Source organism: Ascaphus truei, chromosome 15 (assembly GCF_040206685.1).
Source record: "Ascaphus truei isolate aAscTru1 chromosome 15, aAscTru1.hap1, whole genome shotgun sequence".
Classification (NCBI taxonomy): domain Eukaryota; kingdom Metazoa; phylum Chordata; class Amphibia; order Anura; family Ascaphidae; genus Ascaphus; species Ascaphus truei.
The window spans coordinates 36,990,996-37,013,122 of NC_134497.1; positions in this window are offsets into that span (position 1 = coordinate 36,990,996).

A 22,127-nucleotide genomic window follows, 5' to 3' on the forward strand; every position below is an offset into this window, starting at 1 on the left:
GAGAATTGGAATCTCTGCTTGTTTCCATACTGCTGCGATCTCGCATCTGGTGGCGGTGGCCAGGTGTGCGATTAATTTGTGTGTGGCGTTTGATAGCCCCTTGATTCGTCTACCCAATAGGAATAGCCACGGGTCTAAGGGGATCTCCACTTCTAGCAGTCTTTGAAGCCAATCTTTAATTTCCTCCCAAATCGGGGTCACCTTTGTACAAGACCACAGCATATGGAATAGGTCTGCTCTCTCCCCGCACTGTTTGGGGCAGAGCGGGGAGTAGCCTTTGATAAATTTGGATAATTTAGCGGGCGTATAATACCACTGCATCAGGACTTTATATGCATTCTCCTTTAATGTGGTGCAGATGGAACTTTTGGCTGCCATCTGTAGGATCCTATCCCAGTCCTCGTCCTCTAATATCTCGCCTAGGTCCGCCTCCCACTGTCTCATGTATGGAAGTTTGGGTTGGTCGTCCGTCTTCGGGCATACTACTTCCCTGTACATTCTAGATGTTAGTCCCCTTGTGTCCGTGTCTCTTGAACAGAGCTGCTCAAAATTTGTTCTCCGGGGCCGAATTGGGGCTTCGTTGTAGAAGGCCCTGATCTGGAGGTATCTAAAAAATTCTGTGTTGGGTAGATTTTTCTCCTCTTTAATGTGATCGAATGTTTTTACATGTAACCTGCCCTCCAGATCCTTTAAACGGAGATATCCTGCTTGGATCCAATTTGAAAAAATCGCACTATCCACCCCTGGAGCAAAGTTTGGGTTCCCCCAAATGGGAGTCATCAGAGAGTGTAGGGACGTGAGATGGCATTTGAGCTTAACTGCGTCCCAGACCTTCAAGGAGTTAGCCATAGTCCGTAGAGGTGTCTGCATAACGGCCCGACTTTTTTGGGGCAGCCAAATCAGATTCTTAATCTCTATTGGTGAGCAACATTCTTTTTCTAATGCTACCCACCTACGAAGCTTCGGATCGGTGTGCCATTGCACTATCTGGCACAATTGCGCTGCTTTGTAGTAGGCGAACAGACATGGCACCCCCAACCCTCCTCTCAAGGTCGGCCTCCTCAAGATTGCTCTGTTAATTCGTGGGTTTTTCTTATTCCAGATAAATTTTGTTATCAGGGACTGCAGCGAGAGGATATCTTCTCTGATCAGGGGGATCGGGAGGGCCTGGAAAAGGTACAGAACTCGTGGCAGGAGATTCATCTTTACGCTGTGAATGCGGCCTATCCACGAGATACTGCACTCCGCCCATCTCTTGAGATCCTCACGGAGAGTCCGAAACAACCTGGGATAATTCGCTTTATATAAAGCCTGATATTCTTTTGTGATGTAAACCCCTAAATATTTTATCATAGAGGGTTGCCATTTAAAATTGAAATTGAGATCAATCAGTTTTTCTACTGGTTTGGGCAAATTGATATTGAGGGCTTCCAATTTGGCCTGATTAATTTTGAACCCAGAAACTTGTCTAAAGGTCCCCAGGATTGAGAAGACACTGGGCAGGGAGGTGAGAGGTTGTGACAATGTCAGGATCACATCATCAGCGTAGAGCGCCACTTTGTGTGATTGCCCTTTTACAGTTAGTCCCGTAATGTCCGGGTTATTTCTATGGTTATGGGGGTTATATATACTTTGCGTAACGCTGGGGGCGCCACACTCCCAACAGGCGAAACGCGTAGAGTGGGAGGCTAGGCCACGCAGGAGACGCGCACGGAACAGTTGATACACCGCAGGAACCAGAGTTCCGACGGATGCAACGGAGCAGACACAGCCCCCGCTGAACAGCGATCTGGGAACAACAGAGATCTAAACTGAGACGGAGCTGTGAGACATACTGCTGTGCGGTTTCTTGTTTACACTGATAAGTGTTATGTGCCTATTTTAAACAGTGCTATTGTAAGTGCGTTTTTTATACAATACATAAACATTATATTTTTGTATCCTTTCTATTTTCCTTTAATGGGGTCATTACTCCTTAGCTGCCTGGATGAGAATCTTATTACAAAAGACCCACTGAGAACCATCAGCCACAGCTGTGTTTCAAATTGCCCTTTATACATCTAGTATCCTGTGAATAGGCTGTGTATAGAGCCAAGTTACTAGCTGATTATCATTCAACACTGATATACACCTGCACTTAAATTGTTTGTGTTCCTGCCTTTTCTCCCCATATGCTCCCCCTGGATTGTATGAAAATATTCCTACGCTTTGGAACCAGTGAAGACAGGTCCCAGCAGAGGGTTTGAGCTGGGAGTCCAGACTTTACATTTTTTGTATTATCACAATTCATAGTTTATAGTTTATTTCACTATTTACACTAGCACTATAAGATCTTCTCTTGAGTGCTGGATTTAGTTGTTCACTCTATTATAAGTGATCACTTTATGTTGTTTGCACCTTTTTTCACTGTCACTTGTTCACTTAAAGTGTTTAACCTTCACCAATAATGTGAAAAAACAATCTATATATAATTATACAATTTGTGAGGTAAAGAAATATAAAGCAGCTCTACACCCTTGTATAGGACCATCCCCTGGTCCCCAAAATGCAGTAGTCTTCCAAGTAAGGGGAGCACTTGTGATTCACATGAAGGATATGTGAATAAAGAAATTACAATAATGGTGTAGCCCAGCGGTGCGCAAACTGGGGAGTGTGCCCCTCTAGGGGGGGTGGGAGAATTTCTAGGGGGGTGCGGCGTTTGCAGAGGCCCCGCTCTCTTCCCCACGGCATTAGATGTAATTTGATGCCGAGCCATTGGGAGAGGGGGGAAGGGGGGCACGAATGCTGCGGCTCCCGGGGAGGGGGCCACAGCTCAATAAGTTTGCACGCCCCTGGTGTAGTCAATAGTGACAGTGAATTTAAACTAAAAAAGATGTCTCTTGAGAAATAGAGAACTCACAATAGTGTAATATATCCAAAAAGAATATAAATTGCACAGAAACAGATTGTGTATATGACATTTTATACAAATGTATCTTTCATTGGAGAGAACTCTGTAAACGGTCCTGGTGCTTCGTCGGTCCCACTCTGCTAGCCTCCTTCACATCCGTGTACGTTGCTTCCAGTAACGGCTCTCGTTAGGGCGGAAGTAGCTCTCGGGACACTCGGCTGCCAGTGCTTGGATCGCAAGTCCTCCCCACATCAGGATTCAACGCGTTTCGCTAGGCTTCGTCAGGAATCATTCACTCTATTGCTCTTATTTAGTATTTATAGCTAGTGCCTCACTCTGATTTATCAATCAATTGCAAAGAGATGTAATGCATAAAGATGTTAATTATGATTCCGGCATATTAAATACTCAGCCGGTTATAACGGCTGATAAAAAACAGGAAAGGTCAAGGGAAAGCAACAATTAAACAATTCTAACAGTAATACTGAGTAAAACAGTTCTATGATTTCTATATATAACACTACTGTAAGTGAATAAACATTCTACTGTATATATAGCTGTATTAGTCCTATGGTTTCTACATATATACACTACACTGAGTGAATAGACAATCTGTACATACAGGTGCACCGACGACTATTCTAAAACTTGCCTTAAACTTGCCTTGGAAAATCTGGGGCTATCACCAACAAGACAAATGTACATGCTGGGTACATGTTTCAACATTTCAGTGACATTTCTGCAGAAAGACTAATGGCCAATCGGATTAACACAGCAGGGGTCCCTGGCAGTCCCATTCTTGTTGGTGATAGCCCCAGATTTGTTTTAGAATACTCGTCCGCACTACAGTAACATACAAAAAGAAAAAGGGATGTGTGCAGAGCACAGGCGTAAAAAGTGAAACTTCTTAGCATTTTGTCACTCTTTAAAGTCTTTCATTCATGCAAAATGATAACAAATCTAAATATAATTTGTGACAAAATGCAAAGCAGGGTGATTTCGAACGTGTGTGTGTGTGTGTGTGTGTATACTCTATGTAATTCCATCCCTATATACCAATAGGGACCACATAGTATCTACACACACTTTTAATAATGCTACAGCCTCATACATTTCCACACATACCCACACAATTGATATACACTCCCACTCCACACACACCTTTTGTAAAGCACTTTATACACTGTGGGCTCTTTACCAATTTATATTTACATACATACACAAATACACTTACATCACTAACATTCAGGGTCTATTTAACACCTCAAGTCATAAATCGCATACTACACAGGGGGGTGTTAGGTTTCAGTCACAGATAACATTCCTACAGTACATAGAAGTTTAACCTTGCTGCTTTATTCAATGTACCATCACTGGAAAAAGAGATCAGTGTATCATTAGTAAGACCACACCTTGAATATGGAGTACAATTTTGGGCACCACACTGTCAGGAATCGGCGTTCTCCTCGCTTCCCACACAGAGCACCCTCTCTCCGCAGGGAGTCCCTGGACCCACAAAACAATCCTGCCTTACCGTCCTTCACAGCTCCTTGCCCCTGCCGCCGTCGCGGGATCACTCCCCTCAGCGATTCCTCTGCTCAGCGCCGGGCGCGCTCACGCCCTCCTGCACGCACACCTACACGCACGCCAGCCCCAGACGTTATGTGCATGCATTCCCAGCTTACAGAGCACACGCCTAACAGAGCACTTTTAACCACTGCTCCTGCAGTGAGGCGTCGCCCCCAAGCATCACACAGTTCCATGCAAATCAATGATTACCCTCAGCTGGGCTGTAACACCTCCCTATCAGGGAGGACTCCTTGCAGTCCTCCAGGCTTGCCCCTTTTTCCCATTGGCCTGCCCAGCTTTATTATGCCTGTGCTTCCCATCACTCGTCGCTCGACATAGTTCTGTATGGAAGCATTTGACTACTCTCTCAGTGACTCCTCAGGTATTGACGCGGATTGGACGACTACCCCCTCTGGCTCTCGACTTCGGCTCTACTTGGACTTCGTGACTTCTGGCATCCCTGTAACACGGCTTATACCTTCGATCATCCGCAACTCTCCTATCCCTGATCTTGGCAACAGCAAATACTACTCCTCCTCTACTACCGGTACCGGCAAGTATTGTCTTCATTACTATACCTGGCCTGGCAACACTAACACCACACTCCGGACGCACTCCCTTTGCTGTGGGTGCGTGTATACCTACGTCCCACCTCAGCACAGGGGACGGGTCTGGTCTACGGGCAGCACCGGCGTAACATTATGTCGAGCCCACAAGACGCAGACCAGACCAAACTTCAACAGTTTCTCTCTAATCTGCTTCAGCATAACCAGGCCATGGCGGATCAAATTGTGACACTTACACGCCAGGTCGCAGTACTCTCATACAGGGTACCGACCGCGACCCCGCCAGATGTAAGCCCCCACTCCGCAAGCGCAGTTAGCAGCTCAGTTGTAAGGATTCCTCCCCCCAAGCCTTATGCAGGTGAACCGCAAGATTGTAGGGGTTTCCTAAACCAGTGTGAGGTGCAGTTTGAAATGGCTCCCCATCTCTACAATACTGATCGCAAGAAGGTAGCCTACGTTTATAACCTCCTCACTGGAAGCGCCCTGGCTTGGGCTTCCCCGGTTTGGGAGCGACGTTCTGACCTTACCCAAGATTACCCGGCATTTAAAGCCGAGTTTCAACAAGTATTCGATTCTTCCGCTCGTCGGGAGATGGCATCTGTTTCTCTCCTCCAGATCACTCAGGGACGGCGAATGGTGACGCAGTATGCTGTGGAATTCCGGACTCTAGCAGCCGAGACTAACTGGGGACAAGAGGCTCTCGTCTCCGTGTTCTGGCAAGGCCTGGCAGATCCCATCAAGGATGAACTCTCTCGCCAATCCAGGCCGGATCAATTGGAGGTCCTCATTGATTTGGCTGTACGAGTGGATCAACATATCCAGGTACGCCGCTCAGAGCGTCAGCGCACTCGCATCCATAACTTTCAAGTTCCGTTCTCCAGTACTCCCAGCAACACATTGCCAGAGCCAATGCAATTGGGGGTACAACGCATCCGCACACCGATACGGCAGTTCCGCCATGCCGGGGGATTGTGTTTCTACTGCGGATCCATGGAACATCTGGTTGGGGAGTGTCCACTGCGTCCGCGACGGGAACACCCAGTGAGTACAGAGGGGCTCTCTCTGGGTGTAATGTCTCCACGTCCCCTTTCTAAAGGTGAAGTCCCTAAGAAACTTACATTTCCAGTCTCCCTTTCTGGCGATAAGTTCAAGACTTCTACCGCCGCTTTCATTGACTCAGGAGCTGGAGGAAACTTCGTGGATCTTGAATTCGCCAGGTTAAACCGCATACCACTCATGAGAAAGAAGGTTCCCATCGCACTCGTCGGTATCGATGGACGTCCTCTTACCCCGGCCCACATCTCCTTAGAGACGGCTCCCTTGCTTCTGTCCTAACATCTGCACAAGGAGATCTTAGTTCTCGATGCCCTTCACGCTCCTGGGATACCCATCACCCTTGGTCTTCCTTGGCTACAGCTTCACAATCCTCTCATTGACTGGACTTCCTCTGCCCCCATTTCCTGGAGGCCGAGGTCAGGCGAGACTCATCAACTGCTGGCCAATACCTCTGTTCCCGAAGTTATTCTACCTTCCGTTTACCATCAATTCCGGGACGTTTTCAATAAGGTACAGTCAGACCTCTTGCCGCCACACAGGACTTACGATTGTCCGATCGATCTAGTTCCAGGTCACTCCCTACCCAAGTCCAAGACCTACCCCTTGTCGTTACCAGAATCTCACGCTATGGATGAATATATCCAGGAGAATTTCAAGAAAGGCTTTATTCGTCACTCCAATTCCCCAGCAGGGGCTGGGTTTTTCTTCGTCAAGAAAAAGGACGGGTCGTTGAGGCCTTGCATCGACTACAGGGGTTTAAACCACATCACTATTAAAAATCGTTACCCCCTTCCCCTTATTACCGAACTGTTCGATAAATTACAGGGGGCCAAGAATTTTTCCAAGTTGGATCTACGTGGTGCCTATAACCTGGTGCGCATCAGGAAGGGGGATGAATGGAAGACGGCCTTCAACACGCGTAGTGGACACTACGAATATCTAGTAATGCCTTTCGGCTTATGTAATGCTCCCGCTGTCTTCCAGGATTTCATCAACGACGTCTTTCGTAAGGTACTCAATATTTTTGTTATTGTATACTTGGATGATATCCTGATTTTTTCCAAAGATCTCCAGGACCATATACGCCACACCTCCTACGTCCTTTCCCGTCTCCGTGAACACCATTTGTATGCCAAACTGGAGAAGTGCACCTTTCATACGACCTCTACTCCGTTCTTGGGATATATCATTTCTGATGAGGGGTTTATGATGGACTCCGGTAAACTTCAAGCAGTCACTGAATGGCCAAGACCCAACTCTCTTAAAGCCATACAACGTTTTTTAGGGTTCGCTAATTACTATCGTAAGTTTATACAGAATTTTTCCACCATTGTGGCACCCCTCACTGCGCTCACCAAAAAAGGAGCTGATCCTTCTGCTTGGTCACCCGAGGCCATCTCCGCCTTCGAGACACTCAAGGAAGCCTTTATATCCGCACCTATTCTCCGTCATCCCAACATCGAACTTCCCTTCGTCCTGGAGGTCGACGCTTCTGATTGCGGCGCTGGTGCCGTTCTTTCCCAGAGATCCACGCCCCAAGATAAGTTACATCCCTGTGCATATGTTTCCAAGAAATTCTCGTCTGCCGAGAGTAACTATGACGTGGGTAACAGGGAACTTCTGGCCGTGAAGATGGCTCTTCAAGAGTGAAAATACATACAGTTTACCGGTGCTGCTGGTTCAAGGAAGTACATGCCTGGAATTTCCAAAGTACACTGAGGAAAAAGGAGAGAGATCCAGCGCTACACGGATTTCAAGATAATGAATTTATTGTGCCACACGACGTTTCGACCAACAGGTCTTTTTCAAGTGACAAGGCATACTCAAATGAGGGTCTACCTAGTATATATACCCTCCAACATTAATCAAACAAGTGAAAAAACAAGTGAAAACAGTTACATAATCACCCCAGCTGCTCCCAGTCCGCTTCCCCTGATCAGTGCTATCTCCATGCATAGCCAAAACAGTCCATGAGAGTTCATTTCCGGTTCCTGTGTTCATTTCCGGTCTGTGCGTTCCAGTGACGTCACGGGACTCTTCTGCGCATGCCCATGCGTTCCAGCATCGTCATCGTCGCCCCGTCGATCTACAGTGACGTCAGTCTTCTTGCCTGAGTAGTTTATCCTTTCCTCGTGCTGCTGTGGGGGCTGTGTGTTCGCTCTATGAGCTGTAAGCCCTCCATCCTTCTGCGTTTCGATGTGGGAGGTGCTCCTGCGTCCTGTTTCTTCACTGTGAGATCTCTGGAATCTTGTAGTCCTTAATGTGTCCTGAAAATAGGGCTTTTTTTCTTTCTCTCTTTTCCTGCAATAAATATCCTTTAGTATGTGATCAGGGGTAGCTGTATATAGACCTGTTGGTCGAAACGTCGTGTGGCACAATAAATTCATTATCTTGAAATCCGTGTAGCGCTGGATCTCTCTCCTTTTTCCTCAGTGTACTTTGGAAATTCCAGGCAGGTACTTCCTTGAACCAGCAGCACCGGTAAACTGTATGTATTTGTTTATATTGTGGTGTGCAGCCTTAACCCCCCTTTACATTGATACTCTGTTCCTGTCATTAGGCTAGCACCCTGGAAATCCCTAGGGATTAATTTAAGGTACTTTACAGATCAATTATTTCTGTGTACCATTGTAATTTTATATGTATATTTTGGAGACGTTGACTTTTCTCCCAGTACATTCCAGTTTCACCGTAGTGTTAGACTGGTTCAAGTGTAAGGCTTTACTTTATGGAAGGCCTAGCCAATCTATCTCTTGGACTTACAAACAAAGCAGAAATCAAAACCTTTAACGAGGAGGAGATTAGTAACATTTTGTTTAAGACTACTCCCGAAGAGGCTTTTGGTCCTGATAGACCAGCCGATTATATTCAAGACTTAGAAAGACTTAAAAAGAAAGAAATAGAATTTTTTTGCCCACGGAACAACTTTAAGTGAATACTATAAACAAAAACTTATCCCCAGAGGCTTCAGGATCCGAAACCGTCCCACCATTGGCATAGATAATCCATCATTTTGTGAGAACTGGTGCAAAATACTGAATAAAGCCTCCTTGGATTTAATGGTATTGGTCATAGAGGAAGCAGGGAACCAACTATCTAAGACAAGACATGACATTTTAAAACTTGAGGTCACAATAGAACATACACATCAAAGTGACATTACATTAAAACTCTTGGATGACTTAAAAATAAAACTACGCAAGTTTAAGGAGGACTTAGTCCATTTCAAAAAACAGAAATTCAAAAAAGTAGTGGGAGACTATAAAGAAAATAGTGTTTACATATGGACTAAGCAAGATAAACGCACCAGATCCACAAATAAAGGAAAGGCAAGAAAAAATCCAAAAAGAGGAGAAAATTTCTCCAGTGACCAAGAGGCCAGTTCATCTGCTGATGAGGCACGGGGACAGACACCAGGACCCTCCAACTCCGCTTCTTTTTTAGGAGGAGGGAGAGGAACGGGGAAAAAGGCAAAAGAAAAAAGACAAGGAGGGGGAGACGAATACCAGCGGACACCGCCCGTCTTGAGACCCCGGCAATAAGTAGTGTGCATAGTCTTGTTATCAATCTCTCTGATTACTCACTGTCCAACACAGAATTGGAGGTTTTGTCTAGAGGACCCTCATTTGTACCCACCACTATAGCAAACAGATTTGATTTAGAGGTGGAGCTTTTTAAGATGGAGAGAAAACTAAACCTTAAATCTTTTTTTCTCAACAGGGGACCGGCCATGCAACAGCAGCAGCCATCAGTAGCCACACAAAATTTGACTGAAGAAACGGTATGTAAATTAAAATCTACGTTTGTACCTCCTGTTAAGAATTCAGCAGTACAAGCATACATGAATTTGGTAAAACATGATATAAACACATATTTTAAGAAAAAACATCGCATACAATACAACCTTAACATCAGTCAAAAGCAATGTTTAAAACATTTAGCCGATAACCCCAAGATCATCCTAAAAAGAGCAGACAAGGGAGGGGCCCTCGTTCTCCAAAATTATGAACAGTATAGGGCAGAAGCCAACAGACAATTAGCAGACACAAACTGCTATGTGAAATTAACACATGATCCCACAAACCCATACCAAGAAGAAATAAAACAAATCTTACAATTGGGTTTGGGTAATACATGGCTAACAGAAAAGGAGGTAGAATTCTTAACAATGGAGCACCCACGCCGACCAGTGCTGTATCTACTACCAAAGATACATAAAAGTCTGCATAATCCCCCAGGTAGACCGATCATATCTGCCACAAGTTCCACCAACCAGCCATTGTCAATGTTTGTAGACACTTTTTTACAACCATTAGTAAGAGAGGGTAGATCGTATATAAAAGACACATTTGATTTTTTAAATAAAATAAGATCAATTGATTTTAAAGATAGAGAAGTATTTCTAGTGACCATGGATGTCACTAGTCTCTATACGGTCATCCCTCATTCAGAAGGTTTAGAAGTGGTTAGGGAAAAATTACAATTAAGTCACCAAAAAGGACCACCAACTGATTACATCATGCTATTGTTACACTTTATCTTGCACAAAAATTACTTTAAGTTTGAGAACAATTTTTATTTGCAGACCACAGGTACCGCCATGGGGAGCAATGTAGCACCATCCTATGCTAACTTATACATGGCACATTTTGAAGAAAAATACATCTATGACACACACTTCTTTGGTAAAATACTCTTCTATTGTCGCTATATAGACGACCTCTTTTTTATCTGGGAGGGAACAGAAAATTAACTTATTGAGTTCTTCACATACTTGGCAGAAATACCTACGCCATTTAGATTTACTAAGAATTGGAGCAAATCTCAAATATCATATTTAGATGTAATGATTACATATGATGGACATGAGGTACACACAGACCTTTTCCGTAAACTTACGGATAGAAATGCTACATTGCATGGGTCTAGTTTTCATCCAGACCCATTAAAAAGGATGTTACCTTATTCGCAAAAAATCAGAGCGGGAAAAATTGTCGACAGGCCTACACATCTAGCTAGAACCATAGCAGATATAAAAACCAGATTTACTGAAAGGGGGCATAAAGCATCCAAAGTGGAAAAATCTTTGGAAAAGGAACCACTAATGGTGACTAGGCCAATAACTAAAGAGGATAAAATAACCTTTGTCAGCAAATACACCACTGCAAGTAAATTTATTAAACAAACCATGCAAAAACATTGGAAAATTCTTCAAACAGATCAGATATTAGGAAACATTTGTAAAGAAACACCGAGATTTGCCTACAAAAGAGGAGAGAATATCAAGGATATTCTCATTAACGCAGATAAAAAAGAGCACTATGTGAGTGCACATTTTTTAAGTAACCCAAAAGCAGGCTGCTACAAGTGTTTTAATTGTTCGGTATGCAACAGTTTAATGACAGGCGATGTATTTTGTCATCCAAGAAGTGGTGCAAAATTTAAAATCAATAAGCGTATCACCTGCACTACCACACAAGTCATCTATATCATTAAATGTCCTTGTGGGCTTTTATATGTGGGTAAAACAAAAAGGAGTCTAAAAACCAGATTTATTGAGCATAAGAGCAGGATAAATAATAAATCGGAGAATACGGTTTTTATTGACCACTGTACAGACCACAACCACCCAGTCTCATCCCTTCGTGTAATGGGGATAGAACTAATACAAAGAAAGTCCACAGGATTCGATGTAGATACACTTTTATTACAACGAGAGACATTCTGGACATACACGTTGGACACAGTTTATCCTAAAGGGCTAAATGACTACATATCCTACAACTGTTTTCTTGATAGGAGATAAAACTGTTTCTTATATGTTTCATATATGGCATGGCTGCTGTTGGTGAGAAGCCTTTTAAGTGAGTAAGGACTAAATAGATTGATAAGCATTCCATAAACTTTTAATAAATGTTTATTTTGCACATTTTAAATTGACACTGGAGCACACTATATACAGCTACACCTGATCACATACTAAAGGATATTTATTGCAGGAAAAGAGAGAAAGAAAAAAAGCCCTATTTTCAGGACACATTAAGGACTACAAGATTCCAGAGATCTCACAGTGAAGAAACAGGACGCAGGAGCACCTCCCACATCGAAACGCAGAAGGATGGAGGGCTTACAGCTCATAGAGCGAACACACAGCCCCCACAGCAGCACGAGGGAAGGATAAACTACTCAGGCAAGAAGACTGACGTCACTGTAGATCGACGGGGCGACGATGACGATGCTGGAACGCATGGGCATGCGCAGAAGAGTCCCGTGACGTCACTGGAACGCACAGACCGGAAATGAACACAGGAACCGGAAATGAACTCTCATGGACTGTTTTGGCTATGCATGGAGATAGCACTGATCAGGGGAAGCGGACTGGGAGCAGCTGGGGTGATTATGTAACTGTTTTCACTTGTTTTTTCACTTGTTTGATTAATGTTGGAGGGTATATATACTAGGTAGACCCTCATTTGAGTATGCCTTGTCACTTGAAAAAGACCTGTTGGTCGAAACGTCGTGTGGCACAATAAATTCATTATCTTGAAATCCGTGTAGCGCTGGATCTCTCTCCTTTTTCTTCAAGAGTGGAGACACCTGCTGGAGGGGTCTAAAGAGCCGTTTACTATTCTCACGGACCACAAGAACCTTCTTTACATAGAGAACGCTCGACACCTTGGTCCACGACAGGCTCGTTGGGCTCTTTTTTTTCCTCGATTCGATTTTCACCTGTCCTATATTCCCAGGACCAAGAACGTAAAGGCAGACGCACTCTCCCGTATACATTCTTCTGAAGAGAGGCCAGAGGAATCGTTGGAGACTATCCTTCCACATGAGAGGATTCTCGCCACGTCTACTTTCAAGAATCTTGACAAGATTTTGCACTCTCAGAGACGCATTCCCAAGGACTTGGTCATTCCCGACAACAAACTCTTTGTACCATCCAAATTTGATCTGGATCAATAAGTAAGTATAGATATAGGATAAAGTATCTGTTGTCCAAATTAAACATAGGTTCAACTTGATGGACGTACGTCTTTTTTCAACCTCATCTACTATGTAACTATGTAACTCTGGTTAGGATATGCCTGGGAGACAGAGTGCCGCTTTAAGTCCAGGAAGCTGAAATTGACAATGTAGCCACTTGTCCATCGCATTATTTGCCTGACCCTGGGATCCTGTAATTGCCCCCATGGCCAGACCCTCCTTGGGTTATAGGAAAATGCTTTCCCCTCCCTCATCCCATAGCCTGAGTATCCACAAGCATAGCGATTACCCAGTCTGTTTTTCTAATTTCTGTCAATTCACTGAGTATAGTCTCTCATCTCCTCTGTCTCTATATCCTGTAAGTCCCTACATACAGTCTGCCTGTCTGCATAATCCTCTATTTCTCCGCAGTTTCCTGGGTTTATGATTATGGGGCACGCTTGGGGGTTTGGAACTCCCTCTTGGACTTCTAGATCTACCTCTATTTCACTCTCCTCCCCGTCCTCGTACTTTACTCACAGTCCGTGGGGATCCATGTGACCGTCTCCACTACTGGTCGCACGTGTTGGGTCGTCCGACCCCTCCTCCCTTTTTGCTGTTTACTGGTGGCACTTGTAGCCCTAACAACACATTCTTCCTCCATGCTGAACTACTATTCCCAGACAGTCATTTGTTACATTAATCTGCCCTTGAAGTGCCTGGACCTTGGACCGTCTTGCATCTACTTCACATTGCAATTCGCACACTGCCTGTAGCAGGACCCAACCCACTTGGCTTGCAGCCTTCCGTTCTTTCTTCCTGTACCCTGATAAATCTAATCTTTTTGCCATGTCACTTAGGGGACACCGCTCTATGGGTGTTTTGGAAGCCCATGTTTACTCAGTTCCTGAGCTACAGATATCCATGTATCCGATATCCAGCCAGGCAGTTTGACAGGGATGTCCCCCCCCCACCCCCCCATTTAATCAAAAATACCCAGTTTACTAAACATTTTGTGCCCTTACACTTTATGCTTACTGTTCATTAGTATAAGCTGATTGAGTTTAGGTTTAATTATGCTTGTGGGGAAATAGGACATAGAGAAGTACCTTTGGTCCTCCTGACCCTAGGGAACGGGCTTGAGGAAGGAGTTACTACCCCAAAATGTTGCTCCCTATCTCCCCCCCTTTCCCCCTGTTGTGTCATTCCCTTGTCCATCCCTCCCTCCCTTGTTTTTCACTTAGAGAGTATTTATCACCATTATTGTTACCTTTGACTGCTATAGTGTATGATCCTGTTCCATGGTTTTGTTCATGTGCTTTCACAATTGAATATTTCATTTTTTGGCATATTCCCTGCTTCAATTGTTATTACATTGCCAGGGAGCGCTGGGAGCACCCCCCACCCCACTTATTTTACTTGATATTTGGGAGGAATAAGGGTCCTCCTCGTTCCCTTGAGCACCCTCGACCCTATTCTTCAGTCTCTGATTGCTTTCTATCTCCATATTTGTTTACATAATGGCACACTATTGCAACAATGACAGCAATCCCAAGCCCAGTACAATACAATTATTCACGTGCACTCGAGATAAGAATGACACTCCCATCCTCGTCGCCAAATGTTCTGACAAGAAAATGACGTCTTCAAGAGATTGATTCAGATTGTCGATCTCAGCCACGAGTGCACACATGAATAATACCAACACCAGTTGTTATGACTAAATAAATTTATTGAGTACTTGGCGTCGGATATATTTCAGCATTCTATGGCACTCAGGATACTGCTCATGATGTAACAACCAGGGGACTGCCATCATCGGGTAAGATGAACTGCCTGGTCAATAATTGCTATTCTGTGATGCATTTGTACTGCGTGCAGTCCTGAGTATACTATCAGCTTTGCCACAGACGAGAGTCTGGCACATTTCTGTGCTGTACAAATGTATCAGAGAACACATCCAGGCATTCAGCCAACATCCCAGTTAGAAATGCGAGGGAGTCCAGCTTTACTGTATCTCACACTTCTCATAACAATTATTCTTGCTGTTATTTTCCGTCAGTATCCTGTTAACAGCAAAATTACTACATTTAAGCATATCTGTAAGAGACAAAGGTTATCTCATCATGCACCTAGGCCATCAGAAACACAAGAAACTCCACTCTCATTACAATAAGCAGTGCTTGACAAATCCCCCAAAAATATCCTCGCCGAACCAAAAAAATTACTCGCCACCTAGTCCCGCCCCCAACCCCGCCCATAGGCCCGCCCACAACACCGCTTTAAAAAACAAAACATAAATTTAATAAATTCCTAGTAAGAACAACATTCGTTTTTGACATGTTTATTTATTGTATTACATTATACTATAATTAGTCCTTGTTACGTGTGTGTGTGTGTCGGATCTAGAACAAAAACCCAGATGTGAATGACTAGTTTCCTGAACCCCTTAACCAGTGTCAGGACGCCCCCGCTTCACCATTTCTAAAGCAACAATCCTGCCTGAGATCTTACCTAATCCGCAGTCCCTCAATGTCCAGGTACCCGCATTCCCGCAATGTTATACATTGGAGGGGAGGCGTTCCTTACCTGTCTTCTGGGTTAGGGGGGGATTCCGATGTCTTCTGTGTGAAGCTTGAGAGTTAGATCTGGAAGAAAGCAGTATAGGTTATTCCGGTGTATTATAGGGCAGTTAAGATATATAGGGTAAATAAGAGATCCAGATCCAGAGTGTGAGAGAGAGAGTGAGAGAGTGTGGGTGTGAGGCAGAGTGAAAGAGTGTGGGTGAGAAACACAGAGAGACATAGAGAGAGGGTGTGAGAAAGACATAGAGAGAGGGTGTGAGAGAGACAGAGAGTGAGGGTGTTTGAGAGACAGAGAGAGAGGGTGTGAGAGAGACAGAGAGAGTGTGAGAGACAGAGAGAGAGGGTGTGAGAGACATAGAGAGAGGGTGTGAGAGAGACAGAAAGAGGGTGTGAGAGAGACATAGAGAGAGGGTGTGAGAGAGACAGAGAGAGAGGGTGTGAGAGAGACAGAGAGAGAGGGTGTGAGAGAGACAGAGAGAGAGGGTGTGAGAGAGACAGAGAGATGGTGTGAGAGAGACAGAGAGAGAGGGTGTGAGAGAGACAGTGAGAGAGGGTGTGAGAGAGACAGAGAGAGAGGGTGCGAGAGAGATAGAGAGAGAGGGTGTGAGAGAGACAGAGAGAGAGGGTGCGAGAGAGACAGAGAGAGGGTGCGAGAGAGACAGAGAGAGGGTGCGAGAGAGGGTGAGAGAGGGTGCGAGAGAGGGTGAGAGAGACAGAGAGAGGGTGAGAGACACAGTGAGAGGGTGAGAGACACAGAGAGAGGGTGAGAGACACAGAGAGAGGGTGAGAGACACAGAGAGAGGGTGAGAGACACAGAGAGAGGGTGAGACAAAGAGAGAGGGTGAGACAAAGAGAGAGCGTGAGACAAAGGGAGAGTGTGAGACAAAGGGAGAGGGTGAGACAAAGAGAGAGGGTGAGACAGAGAGAGAGAGGGTGAGACAGAGAGAGAGAGGGTGAGACAGAGAGAGAGGGTGAGACAGAGAGAGAGGGTGAGACAGAGAGAGAGGGTGAGACAAAGAGAGAGGGTGAGACAAAGAGAAAGGGTGAGACAAAGCGAGAGGGTGAGACAAAGAGAGAGGGTGAGACAGAGAGAGAGGGTGAGAGAGGGTGAGACAGAGAGAGAGGGTGAGACATAGACACAGAGAGAGGGTAAGAGAGACAGAGAGAGAGGGTGAGACAGAGAGACACAGAGAGAGGGTAAGAGAGACAGAGAGAGAGGGTGAAAGAGAGAGACACAGAGAGAGAGACAGAGATAGAGGGTGAGACAGAGAGACAGAGAGAGACAAAGAGAGAGGGTGAGACAGAGAGACACATAGAGAGAGACAGAGAGAGACAGAGATAGAGGGTGAGACAGAGAGACAGAGAGAGACAAAGAGAGAGGGTGAGACAGAGAGAGAGGGTGAGGCAGAGAGAGAGAGGGTGAGACAGAGAGAGAGAGGGTGAGACAGAGAGAGAGGGTGAGACAGAGAGAAAGGGTGAGACAAAGAGAGAGGGTGAGACAAAGAGAGAGGGTGAGACAAAGAGAGAGGGTGAGACAAAGAGAGAGGGTGAGACAAAGAGAGAGGGTGAGAGAGAGAGGGTGAGACAGAGAGAGAGGGTGAGAGGGACAGAGAGAGAGGGTGCGAGAGAGACAGAGAGAGGGTGCGAGAGAGACAGAGAGAGAGGGTGCGAGAGAGACAGAGAGAGGGTGCGAGAGAGACAGAGAGAGGGTGCGAGAGAGGGTGAGAGAGGGTGCGAGAGAGGGTGAGAGAGACAGAGAGAGGGTGAGAGACACAGTGAGAGGGTGAGAGACACAGTGAGAGGGTGAGAGACACAGAGAGAGGGTGAGAGACACAGAGAGAGGGTGAGAGACACAGAGAGAGGGTGAGACAAAGAGAGAGGGTGAGACAGAGAGAGAGAGGGTGAGACAGAGAGAGAGAGGGTGAGACAGAGAGAGAGGGTGAGACAGAGAGAGAGGGTGAGACAGAGAGAGAGGGTGAGACAAAGAGAGAGGGTGAGACAAAGAGAAAGGGTGAGACAAAGCGAGAGGGTGAGACAAAGAGAGAGGGTGAGACAGAGAGAGAGGGTGAGAGAGGGTGAGACAGAGAGAGAGGGTGAGACATAGACACAGAGAGAGGGTAAGAGAGACAGAGAGAGAGGGTGAGACAGAGAGACACAGAGAGAGGGTAAGAGAGACAGAGAGAGAGGGTGAGAGAGAGAGACACAGAGAGAGAGACAGAGATAGAGGGTGAGGCAGAGAGACAGAGAGAGACAAAGAGAGAGGGTGAGACAGAGAGACACAGAGAGAGAGACAGAGAGAGACAGAGATAGAGGGTGAGACAGAGAGACAGAGAGAGACAAAGAGAGAGGGTGAGACAGAGAGAGAGGGTGAGGCAGAGAGAGAGAGGGTGAGACAGAGAGAGAGAGGGTGAGACAGAGAGATAGGGTGAGACCGAGAGATAGGGTGAGACAGAGAGAGAGGGTGAGACAGAGAGAAAGGGTGAGACAAAGAGAGAGGGTGAGACAAAGAGAGAGGGTGAGACAAAGAGAGAGGGTGAGACAAAGAGAGAGGGTGAGACAAAGAGAGAGGGTGAGAGAGAGAGGGTGAGACAGAGAGAGAGGGTGAGAGTGACAGAGAGAGAGGGTGCGAGAGAGACAGAGAGAGGGTGCGAGAGAGACAGAGAGAGAGGGTGCGAGAGAGACAGAGAGAGGGTGCGAGAGAGACAGAGAGAGGGTGCGAGAGAGGGTGAGAGAGGGTGCGAGAGAGGGTGAGAGAGACAGAGAGAGGGTGAGAGACACAGTGAGAGGGTGAGAGACACAGAGAGAGGGTGAGAGACACAGAGAGAGGGTGAGAGACACAGAGAGAGGGTGAGAGACACAGAGAGAGGGTGAGACAAAGAGAGAGGGTGAGACAAAGAGAGAGCGTGAGACAAAGGGAGAGTGTGAGACAAAGGGAGAGGGTGAGACAAAGAGAGAGGGTGAGACAGAGAGAGAGAGGGTGAGACAGAGAGAGAGAGGGTGAGACAGAGAGAGAGGGTGAGACAGAGAGAGAGGGTGAGACAGAGAGAGAGGGTGAGACAAAGAGAGAGGGTGAGACAAAGAGAAAGGGTGAGACAAAGCGAGAGGGTGAGACAAAGAGAGAGGGTGAGACAGAGAGAGAGGGTGAGAGAGGGTGAGACAGAGAGAGAGAGTGAGACATAGACACAGAGAGAGGGTAAGAGAGACAGAGAGAGAGGGTGAGACAGAGAGACACAGAGAGAGGGTAAGAGAGACAGAGAGAGAGGGTGAGAGAGAGAGACACAGAGAGAGAGACAGAGATAGAGGGTGAGACAGAGAGACAGAGAGAGACAAAGAGAGAGGGTGAGACAGAGAGACACCGAGAGAGAGATAGAGAGAGACAGAGATAGAGGGTGAGACAGAGAGACAGAGAGAGACAGAGAGACAGAGAGAGACAAAGAGAGAGGGTGAGACAGAGAGAGAGAGGGTGAGGCAGAGAGAGAGAGGGTGAGACAGAGAGAGAGAGGGTGAGACAGAGAGATAGGGTGAGACCGAGAGATAGGGTGAGACAGAGAGAGAGGGTGAGACAGAGAGAAAGGGTGAGACAAAGAGAGAGGGTGAGACAAAGAGAGAGGGTGAGACAAAGAGAGAGGGTGAGACAAAGAGAGAGGGTGAGACAAAGAGAGAGGGTGAGAGAGAGAGGGTGAGAGGGACAGAGAGAGAGGGTGAGACAGAGAGACACAGAGAGAGAGAAAGAGAGACAGAGAGAGACAGAGAGAGAGGGTGAGACAGAGAGAGACAGAGAGAGTCAGAGAGAGAGGGTGAGACAGAGAGAGAGGGTGAGTCAGTGAGAGAGAGGGTGAGACAGAGAGAGAGAGAGGGTGAGACAGAGAGAGCGAGGGTGAGAGAGAGGGTGAGACAGAGAGAGAGAGGGTGAGACAAAGAGAGAGAGGGTGAGACAGAGAGAGGGGTTGAGACAGAGAGAGAGGGTGAGACAGAGAGAGGGGGTGAGACAGAGAGAGAGGGTGAGACAGAGATAGAGGGTGAGACAGAGAGAGAGGGTGAGACAGAGAGAGGGTGAGACAAAGAGAGAGGGTGAGACAAAGAGAGAGGGTGAGACAAAGAGAGAGGGTGAGACAAAGAGAAAGGGTGAGACAAAGCGAGAGGGTGAGACAAAGAGAGAGGGTGAGACAAAGAGAGAGGGTGAGAGAGAGAGAGTGAGACAGAGAGAGAGGGTGAGACAGAGACACAGAGAGAGGGTAAGAGAGACAGAGAGAGAGGGTGAGACAGAGAGACACAGAGAGAGAGACAGAGAGAGACAGAGATAGAGGGTGAGACAGAGAGACAGAGAGAGACAGAGAGAGGGTGAGGCAGAGAGAGAGAGGGTGAGACAGAGAGAGAGAGGGTGAGACAGAGAGAGAGAGGGTGAGACAGAGAGAGAGAGGGTGAGACAGAGAGAGAGGGTGAGACAGAGAGAGAGGGTGAGACAGAGAGAGAGGGTGAGACAGAGAGAGAGGGTGAGACAGAGAGAGGGTGAGACAGAGAGTGTGAGACAGAGAGAGGGTGAGACAGAGAGAGGGTGAGAGAGAGGGTGAGAGAGGCAGAGAGAAAGACAGAGAGAGGGTGAGAGAGAGAGACGGAGAGAGGGCGAGAGAGAGAGACAGAGAGAGGGCGAGAGACAGAGAGGGTGATTGGGGGGGGGTTGGGGTGACTGACTGGGTGATTGGGTGATTGGGTGGGGTGACTGACTGGGTGACGGGTGGTGGGGTGACGGGGTGACGGGGTGGTGGGGTGACGGGGTGGTGGGGTGACTGGGTGGTGGGATGGGGTGACTGGGGGGTGGGGTGACTGGGTAGTGGGGTGACTGGGTAGTGGGGTGGCTGGGTAGTGGGGTGGCTGGGTAGTGGGGTGGCTGGGTAGTGGGGTGGTTGGGGAGTGGGGTGGCTGGGTAGTGGGGTGGCTGGGTAGTGGGGTGGCTGGGTAGTGGGGTGGCTAGGGGGCGGGGTGGCTGGGGGGCGGGATGACTGGGTGGCAGGATGACTGGGTGGCGGGGTGACTGGGTGGCGGGATGACTGGGTGGCGGGATGACTGGGTGGCGGAATGACTGGGTGGCGGGGTGACGTGACTGGGTGGCGGGGTGACTGGGGTGGTGGGGTGATTGGGTACGTGACAGGGTGATGGGGTGACGTGACTGGGTGGTGGGGTGACGTGACTGGGTGGTGGGGTGACTGGGGGGGTGGGGTGATTGGGTGGTGGGGTGGGGTGACTGGGTGGTGGGATGGGGTATGTCTGATTGGGGCGGTACCTCTCTCTCATACATACATACTGTGGCAGGATGGCCGTGGTAAGTGAGGAGACAACACGTCTTTTCCGGTGAAATAATGCTGTTGGGTTTATTTGTCCAAAAACGGTAACTAAACAATGGGTACACTGTCCCTTTAAAATTGAAACGAAACAAAATCCTAACCCCGGTCTGGGTACTAGCTAAACAAAAGTGCAGGCTAACTATCTGGCTGGCTAGCTAACCTATTCCAGCCCAATAATGTACAGCAAACGCAGTTGGCTCCTTACCTGGGAGCTTTATTCTTCCCTCTTGGGACAGGATCGCTTTGAGCATCTTGTGTCTGTCTCAACACTCCTCTGTCTTCCCTCTATGCCTCAGAGAGAGAGACTGCCGCCCCAGAGGCATTTCCTCTTCCTGTTTTTAAAGCAGGTGAAGGAGCTTAATTCAAATCACCTGTGGTCTGCTTGACAAGCTGAGTTAACTCATCGTTTACTGGATAGCATGCATACTGCCATCTCCTATTCACATACACGGAGTCAATGACCCTGTCACATATCCCCCTTCCCAGCGTAACGTTACCGAGTGGAGCGGCCCGTGCACCGAGACTGTGCACCCTAGAGAGTGCATCAGCATTACCGTGCAGTATGCCTGGCCGATGTTGGACCGTAAAGTTAAAAGGTTGCAACGCCAGGAACCAACGGGTAACTCTCGAGTTCTTCTCTTTATTTCTGTGCATCCACTGTAGTGGTGCGTGATCTGTTACAAGTGTAAAAGACCTGCCTAAAAGGTAATATTTCAATTTGTCTGTTGCCCACTTTACGGCCAAACACTCTTTTTCCACTGTGGCATATCTTTGTTCGCGGGGACACAATTTGCGACTGAAATAGAGGACCGGGTGTTCCTCTTCTCCTACAAACTGGGACAGTACTGCTCCGAGACCTACTTCGGAGGCGTCCGTTTGTAGAAAAAACTCCTTTTTAAAATCCGGGGCTACCAAGACTGGGTGACTACAGAGCGTTGTGCGTAGGTCTACAAATGCGGTCTCCGCATTACTGTTCCATTTTACAACATCAGGTGCCTTTGCCTTTACTAGATCTGAAAGCTGTGCAGCCCGGGTTGCAAAATGGGTATAAATCGCCTGTAGTAACCTACAATGCCTAGAAACGTCCTAACCTGTTTCTTTTTAAGGGGACAGGGCCAACTCTCAATGGCTTCAACTTTATTGAGCTGGGGTT